The sequence below is a fragment of the Cupressus sempervirens genome, chromosome 10, assembly GCF_028749045.1.
Source record: "Cupressus sempervirens isolate cs-2001-9-10 chromosome 10, ASM2874904v1, whole genome shotgun sequence".
NCBI lineage: Eukaryota > Viridiplantae > Streptophyta > Pinopsida > Cupressales > Cupressaceae > Cupressus > Cupressus sempervirens.
In genome coordinates, this window is record NC_143127.1 from 740398574 (window position 1) to 740407968 (window position 9395).

A 9395-nucleotide genomic window follows, 5' to 3' on the forward strand; every position below is an offset into this window, starting at 1 on the left:
CAGACACCGAACACAAAAGATATGATTCTTATTTTGACACTGAAAATCATTTTTTGAGAAGTAACAATAAAGAACAATAATTGTAGAGGTTATACTAACTATAAAGCATCCACTTCAAAAAGCAAGTACAGAGGGTTGTAATCACTTGCCTCCAACTATACTTTCAAGACACAGCTACAATGAGAGATGTACCTATAATATCACCACCAACCTACAAGGACAAAAATTAAAATTATCATATCATTAATAAAAATTTATTTTATTTTTATTATTTTAGGTAAGAGATTAAAGATGGATGCGACAGAAGGCTTGGCCCGGTCTACTAGGGCTTGCATGCCCTAGCCCGACCTGCATTTTCTCTAACTCCTATGTCATTGTGTGGGCTGGTTTGCTTGTGTGCTGCTGCGGTGGGGAGTTTGTTGGCGATTGGGGTGTTTGGATCTTCCTTGGCCGCAAGTTAGTGTCTGCTGCCAGTTGTTGGGTTTTTTCTGCTGCGTCGTGGGTGGGAGTCTTCGGCAGTGCAGGATTGAGGGGCTTCTGCCCCTTCTTTTCCTTATAGGTTGCTAATTTCAGGCTCGGGGTGAATGGGTGATCTTGGTGTCGCCTCTCCTCAACCTTCTGGTGAAGATCTGGAGATGGGTGAGCCAGTTTCGGGGCTGCATGCCAGTAGTAAGATCATGAAGGGAAAATCCCAATTAGGGGAAGGAGAATCCTCTTCGAATGGAAAGCTCCGACTACAAAAAATTAATGGGTGTTTACAGAAAGCCGAGGTTCGGCCTATTCTAGTCATTCAACCTGAACAGGTTTCGGAGGATGTCGAGTACTGGAGTAATCATGCTCTTATATGCAAATTTTTGGGCCTTCACCTTTCATTGCCGGTGTTGGATTCTTGGGCCCATCGAGTGTGGAACCCGGAAGGAGATATGGAGATTCTGTTAGCAGCTAATAATTATTTTATGGTTATATTCTCTTGCATGTCGGATAGGAACAAGGCCTTTGAAGGTGGCCCTTATTTCTTTACCCAAGTGGGGCTTTTCATCAAGCCCTGGTACACGGGCTTTAACTCTACTGAGGAAATCCCCTCTCGGGTTCCGGTCTGGGTTTGCTTGCCGAGACTTCCTTTGGAATTCTGGAGGGAGGATATTCTTCATTCAATTTCAATGCTTTTGGGAAAACCTATGGGATCAGCTACACAGACTCAAGATCATAAGGTTATTTCTTTTGCTCCTATTTGTGCTGAAGTTGATTTGAATAATCCATTGCCAGATTCTATGGAGATTTGTATGGGCTCTGTTTCCTGGATCCAGTAGTTGGATTACAAGAACCTCCTATTTAGATGCAGAATCTGCCATGAGTATGGACACCTTCTGCATCGATGTCCCAGATATAAGAATCCCTCCTTGGATGCTCTTGGTCCCCCTAGGGAGGACAAGGGAAAGGCTACAGCATCTAATGGACTTGTTGACAGTGAAGCATTTACTCAGGTTAAATCTCGTAACAAGGGCAAAGGTAAGAAGAGAACTTGGATGGATAGGCGGACTGATGGCACCTTTAACAGATTTGATGCTCTTGGAAACATGGTCCAAGAGGAAGGTATCCCAATTGAGCTCTCTTCTGAGGCCAATATTCAGCAGGAGATTCATGCAGGGGATATGCAGAGAGAGGATCAAATTCCTGGTACAGGGGACCTACAGGCCGAGCAGTTGGTAATTGATGTGCCCCCTCCTGTTCAGGATATCGGGGATCTTCGTGGAGCACAGGGTTCACAGGGACCAGCTGTGGTGTCCAATGACCCCCATAGGCCTAAGGGGACATCCAATTCTGTTAAGAGTAATAAGGCTCCTCTTGCTTTAGGCATTCAGCAAAAGTCCTTCAAAAAGGGGCCTTTAGATAAACGATTAAAAAGTGGTAGGAAGACTGATTAGGAGAAAGTGAAGATAATGGGTGAAAATTTGGTGGAGTCTAGGTCTGTGCGACCCATCGATTCTCATTTCTCTCACCCCCATAAATGATTGTGTTATCATGGAATGTAAGGGGGTTGAACAACATCCCCAGACAGAAGGTTGTTCATAGATTAATTGAGTCTCAGTCTCCTAATATGGTCTTTATTCAAGAAACTAAGCTTTCATTAGATAGTTTGGCTAAGCGTGCTACGTATATCTAGCCCCATGGCTATTGGCAGGGGGTGGGTGCCTTGAATAGTTCTGGAGGGGTGGCTTGCTTTTGGGACCCAAGGAAAGTCTCCCCATTATGGTGGATCTCCAATCGGTCATCCATTTCTCTGATTGCCACTAGCTTGGAGAACGGAGAAAGGTGCTTCTTATCCAACATTTATGCTCCTACGGACTTTGCAGGTAAAGTTCAGTTATGGCCCATATTAGATTCATTCATTCCCTAGAACCCTTTCTTCCATGGATTATGGCAGGAGATTTTAATGCTGTCATTAGCCTGGAGGAAAAAAGAGGTGGGCTAGCTAGGCTGGATCAATCGTCTAATTTGCTTAGAGATGTGATTGGCTCATTATTTCTCATTGATGTGAAGCCGAATAATGGTGTCTTTACATGGAATAATTGGAGATGTGGTGGTGAGGCTATCTCGGAAAGGCTTGATAGATTTTTGGTTTCATGCTATTGGATGGACAACAGGTGGATTACCATTTCTGAAATTCTTGACTAGAGGGGATCGGATCACTGGCCTGTCAAGCTTTCCATCACTTCTTACAGGGTCACCAAGAATCCCTCTTTCAAATTCTAGTTGATGTGGCTCAGAGACTTGTCTTCACCTAATGTTATGGTGGATTGGTGGTATGAGGGGATACCGGATCATGGTACAGCCATGTATACTTTCAGTAAGAGGCTTCAACATGTGAAGTACAGGCTTAAGAGATGGAATAAACAGTGTTTCGGTTATCTACATGTTCAGAAGATTGCTATTTAAACCAAGCTAGATAACATTACGTGCCAAATTCGTGACCATGGGTTGAGCTTTGATATGAGTGAAGCTAAGTCTCTAGCTCTTAAGGAGCTGGATGAATGGGAGCTTCAGGAGGGGGATAGGAAAACTGCCTTCTTCCACAACTCCATTAAGGCATGACGGCATGGGAACTCTCTCCCCTCTCTTGTCTTAATAGATGGAACTCAAATCTTTTCTTGTGAAGATATCTCTAGGGAAGCAGTCAATTCCTTCTCTGATCTCTTTTCTAGGGAGGATCCTGGAGCTAGGCCTGAGGAGAGAGACATCTTGGATTGCATCCCTCACCTTGTCTCCACAGAAATGACTGAAGCCCTCTTAAATCCTATCATGCTTCCAAAATTGGAGAAAATTGTGTTTAATATGAAGAAAGGTAAGGCCCCTGGTCCAAATGGGTTTCCGATTGAATTTTTCCAAGAATTCTAGGAGATAGTAAAGTATGATCTCCTAGATGTGGTCCACGAATCATTCAGGAATAAACAAATGCTGAAGTCTCTGAACTCTACCTTCTTGGCTCTCATACCTAAGAAGGAAGGAGCTAATAGATTGGATCAATTCAGACCCATAGCTTTATGTAATGTTGTCTATAAGATCATCACCAAACTGATTGCTGAGAAGCTCAAGCCATCCTCGGTTCTTTGATCTCTACTGAACAGGTTGGCTTTGTCGATGGAAAACAAATTTTGGATGGAGTTGTGATAGCAACGGAGGCTGTCCATTCTATGGCCACTTCTAAGGAGAAAGCTATGTTTATAAAACTTGACATGGCCAAGGCTTATGATCGGGTGAGTTGGGAGTTCTTACAGAAAATTCTTTTGACTTTTGGGTTTGCAATGGATTGGGTCGACTGGGTTCTAAGCTGTGTGACCTTGTCCTCTTTCTCTATTCTCATTAATGGAGAACCTTCTGAGTTGTTTGGTGCCTCTCAGGGACTTCGGCAAGGTGACCCTCTATCTTCCTACTTATTCATTATCATGGCAGAGGGTCTTGGCAGATTTTTAAAAGCTCAGGTGCGGCAAGGGATTATCCAAGGTTGGAGTTGGGGTAATAATCTTCCTTCATATTCTCATCTTCAATTTGTGGATGATACTAGATTGATGGGCATGGCTAGAATTAGTGAGGCAGTAAATATCAGGAAAGCCTTGGATACCTATTTGAAAGCCTCAAGTTAGAAAATTAGTGATGATAAGTCTTCTATCTATTTCTTTAACACTCCTCGTCTTATTCAGATCAGGATTGCTAGAATTCTTACGTTCCAAATTGGCTCTCTCCCCCTGATGTATCTGGGGGTACGTTTTTCCTTGGGTGCTCAGCCGAAGGATTACTGGCAAGGGATTTTGGATAAATTCAGGAGTAAAGTTAGTCAGTGGACTTGTAGATGGTTATCTTCTACTAGGAGATTGGTTCTGCTAAAGACTGTGGTGCAATCTCTTCCCATTTATAGGTGTTGTATCCAGATCCCCCCTTCTAATTTTGTGAGAGACTTTGATGCTTTATGTCGGCAATTCCTTTGGTCTGGTAGTCTTCTCTCCTCGAAGTGGAGCCTGGTCAAGTGGGAGTATGTGTGTAGGCCAAAGCATGCGGGTGGCCTCGGGCTTCGCTCGATGGCTCTTGTTGTCACAGTGTTGGCTGCCAAATTGTACTGGCGATGGTGTAACAGTCAAGATCAAGAGTGGGCCAAGATTCTCACCCATAAGTACTTTCCTAGTGCGGATTGCTCTAAGGTGCCACGTCTTCCTTTAATGGGTAAAGGATCCTGTACTTGGAATACTCTTAAGAGGGGAGCTCAACTTGTTAAGGAGGGGCTCTTCTGGATTTGTAACAGAGGCTCGGATGACTCATGAGATGGCCATCCTCCTATTCTTTCTAGCTTTCCCCAACTTCTCCCCCTCTCCCAAACCTTTACTAATGCTGGGTGGCTTGAGGTGGAGCATTTTAAGACTGTTAAGCGCTTGGGGCAAGTTGAGATGACTTGTTGGAAGGATTCTCAGGAGTGGCCGATGGGTGGCTCTGTTGAGGATCGTGCTCTCCTCTCTCGTGTTCTGAAGGATAGGCTTTGCAGCTCTCTCAGTGGGAGGGATAGCTTGGCTTGGAGTCCAAGTCCAAAAGGTAAATTTACAGTGGCTCGGGGCTATGCTATTCTTGACAGGAACCTTCACGGTCTGGCTGAAGTGCACTAGTGGAAGAAGGTTTGGAGCAGCTTTTCGTGGCCCAAGGGTAACTTTTTCTTATGGTTGTTGGCTCAAAAGAAATGCCTCACTTGGGAGAATCTATGCAAACGAGGATTTCAGGGCCCCTTGATTTGCGTTCTTTGCTTGCACAATGAGGAGTGTGTCTCCCACTTGTTTTTTCTCTACCCCTTTTCGAGAGAGATATGGCATAGAATCATAGATGGTGGGAGGCTTGGGGTCATTGTTGTATTCATGCTAATTCTCTTATTGATTTCTGGGAAAGCTTGGGCAGACCTCCAACGAAAACTTCTTTCTTACAGGTTGCCTGGTTGGTTGGTCCAGTCTTCATTCTCTGGAACCTTTGGCTAGAAAGGGATCGCAGAATTTTTTGTGATGTCAAAATTTGCAGCTCCCAATTGTGGAAGTTGATTCTTACTAGGCTCCAGGAGACGATTTATGCAAAGTGTGATATATCTGTTAATATTGATCCTGGGGATCAAGTTATTGTGAGGAATCTGAACATGGATGATAACTATCGGGGAGGCAATCCCAGAAAAAGACCGAACCATGGTAAGCAGCAGATGTGTAGAGATGGGAGATGGTCCCCTCCCCCGACTGGGTTCTTGAAGATCAACACGGATGGGTCTTCTCAGGGGAATCCTGGACATGCCGGTATTGGGGCTATTGGTAGAGGCAATGATGGTGGTGTCGTTTTTCTCCTCTCTATTTATAAGGGTCAACATTCTAATAATCTGATGGAGGCCCTGGCTATTAAGGTTGCTATTGAGCATGGCTGCTCGTTAGGGTGGTGGAAGTTCATCTGTGAGTTTGACTCATAGATTGTTGTGGATATGTTGAACAATCAGAGGTTGGAAGATGTTAGCTGGCAACTTGTTTCTTTAGCCAGACAAATTCTTAGTCTCTATAGGTCCTTGGACTCTGTCTCCTTTTGTCATATCCCTCGCGAATGGAACAAAGTGGTGGATTGTCTGGCTAAGTGGGCTTCAGAGAATGTGGGTAGATGGGATATTCATGGTAGGGATGAGTTACCTTCTAAGTATTGTGAGATTATTGATCAGATGCATCTGGAGGACAAGAATTTTATAGTGCTGTTTTGGGCCTTTGGCCTTTGCTCTGTATATTGATTTTGATTGAATAAATTTTTACCCCTCCTTTTTTCAAAAAAAAAAATTAATTTTATTAATCCAAAAACATCTAGTACAAGTTGCATCTTTCCCTACTTCAAAGAGAGTATAACCTTGCCTTGCTCAACTAAATCACCATGAAGCTTGAACAATTATCAAAGAATCCAAAACAATGTATAATGATTAAAGAAAAGGCTTCCAAAAACAGGTTAAGCTTTCCTAAGTATCTAGATACTTTAATTACCTTTTTAATTATAATGAAATAGATGCCTAAGGGTTTCCATTGGATTAATTCACATTTGACATTATGTTTTTCATTAGGGCTGAAAATTGGAATTTGTCACACATTTTACCACTTAAGAGTGCTAAGTCCAATGTCTTAAAGATGCTAAAATAATAATACCTTTACAAGTAATGGCATACATATCTTTTAAATAGTATAGTCTATAAGCATGTGGGGTTATCAAAGAATTGATTGTATGGAAACTATACCTTCAGAGACTTGCTTTATGGCAAGCTCAAAACTCTCAAAGAATATATTCAATTATTAATACTCTGAAACCATATGAATTCCTCGCTTTAGCTTTACAATGGACAACTATTAATACTCCAAAACCATATGAATTCCTCGCTTTAGCTTTACAATGGAAACATATTCACAAACTTTCTCTCAATAAGACTTAATAGAATATTCACCTTTACCTTTGGATATTTGTCAAAGATAAGGCCTTAACTTGGGACATGAATTGATAGCATTATCTATCAACCAAGCAATGATTGGGGAATGACTGGATCAAATACAAATTCATTAAAGGATATTGAATCCACAATAACATGAAATTTTAGTGTGTTTCCATATATTGCCTACTGTGATAAGCTCCTCTATTGACCACATTTATGATGTGGTAATCATAGTGTTCATCAAATTCGAAAACCCACTATGCGCATCACAATGATTATAAAAAATATAAATAGAAACTACATAATCCAATCCAATTTTCCGTAGGATGCCCATACCTTACCAACACTGTCACCAATCAGGTTCCACCTTGAAACATCATGCCATGGCTTGTGAACCTGTGATAGGCAAACATTAACTCAGTCATGAAAATAACATTAACTCAGTCATAAAAATGAGAAATCATTCTGTGATCAAGAAATGATTCAGAGTATTTCTTTCAGGACAATTTATTATTATGAAAGATCAAAAATATGAACACCCCACTTCAGAATAGATAAACCCAGATGCAAAAATCTACAAATTAAATCCTGGCAGAAAAGGTATGACCATACCCACCTTCAATCTAGAGAACTAGCTAACAAACAAGCTCCAACCATACACCAAGAAAATACTTACTAAATCTCTACAACATAGAGAGGGAAAATAACTCAAGACAATTCCAAATACAAACAGCAAGAAGCCCTATGAAAATAGACACGCCCAATTCCATGCCAAACACCCAGCATAGGGACTCCGGACACAACAAATCACAGTGGAGCTTGCTAAGCATAAAAACAGAGTGATGGTTAAAAGACAAGCAAAAGAAAAAAGATAAAGAAGATTGCATTTGCGTGCTTTCTATGACCTTCGTATACCCTGTGACCCTAATTCTAAATTATGCAATTCATAATCACCCAAGAATCGAAACCCCAAGTCACTAAATAGGGAATGCTTCTGTACCTGAATCATGAGAAGAGTAAACCATTGATGCTTAGAGAAGCAATGTAGTGATCGATTATCAAAATTTTCCCTTCCTGTCCAAGTATGCCAACAAGAAGACAGAAGGAGTCCTCCTGCAGGACATCAGCTTCCATGTTGGTGGCATCGTAAATGTGAGAAACAGAGTACGGAATTCATCCCAGAATGAGGAGTTCATCCCTGAAACAAATTCGCCGTGCAGGGCTTCGTAAATACGAGAAATAGAGTACGAATTTCATGTAGGCCCATTAAAAAGAAGCTTAAAAAAGCCAAGAACGATTCAAGGTCCCTCTAAATGCTTTGAAATTAAAACTAAAATCAACGGTATGATTCAAGTTACCTCTGAACCTCTTCCTGTAATACCAATTCGCTCTTCATGTCTCCTCCTCGTCCAGTAGTATGAATCTCCTTGAGTTATATGAACCGTCCAATACAAATACAAAGCTCAGTCCTCCGCCCTCTCTTCCGGATTTTGTTTGCCCCTTTAATGTATAAATCTCCCAACGGCATGAATCTCCCATTTATGTTATTGCTATCAATCTCCCAACGGCATTTTGGGAAAAGAAACATTACGCTCCACTCCACTCCAAGGGAATTTTTTTAAAAGCACCAAATTTTCAAGAAAGCACTTAGTTCTCCAACGGCTAGCCTAGCTGCCATTTACGCTCCAACTACCTATGAAAAGTCTGATCGCCTCCAATTTTAGCACATTGATAATTTGGACTAAGATGTTTTCAAACGATCGTCTGCAGTTTGGCCTGTTTCCAACTTGCCATGGCTATTTGCTTTTATTTTGTCCGCGCCATAAACTGTTTACCATCTTTTATAATTCGATTCAATTTTGTTTTAAATGATTTTATAATTTATCAAAAATAAATCGATGAGTCATGAGATTCTTTAATCAAAATTTAAAAAATAACATGCTCTACAAATCAATACATGATATATAAATTATTTTAAAAATTAAGGATATCAAATATTATAATAAAAAGTAAAGAATGAGATAATATAATAAATTAATATGTACTAATGCTATTTTTGTTTACATTTTGATGCATTAAGTTAATTAATTCAATTAATAACAGTTTGGTATTTTTCAAACATTGATGTTTTCTTATAATTTATAAAAAGAAATATTTAAAAACTTTAAAAAATGTTAATTATTTGTATTGTTGTTAGCTTTTGAAAAAAAAAGGTAAGGGAAAAATTATGAATTACTTAGCAAAAATTGTAAATAGTTGCACTCGACATAGTCAACTCCCCCGACCTACTACACATGAACATTATTTCGAATTCTTGCCCTCCTTGCTTCTCTGGCAATATGTGACTATTGCTACTGTGGATTGTCAATCGAATATGCTCCATAATATCCAGCTTAACAATTTTTTGTCTCTGATTTCTACAATTACT

General features: G+C 40.6%; 1 long non-coding RNA gene across 1 annotated transcript; it reads right to left on the reverse strand.

Annotated features, from left to right (window-relative positions):
• Window positions 1-6661: 6661 nt before the first annotated feature.
• LOC149536001 (uncharacterized) lies at window positions 6662-8740 on the reverse strand. The gene is made up of 3 exons (XR_016357262.1): window positions 8326-8740; window positions 7968-8165; window positions 6662-7363 (listed from the first exon to the last, which is right to left on the reverse strand). It is a non-coding gene; the product is annotated as an uncharacterized LOC149536001 (long non-coding RNA).
• Between the last annotated feature and the right edge of the window lie 655 nt (window positions 8741-9395).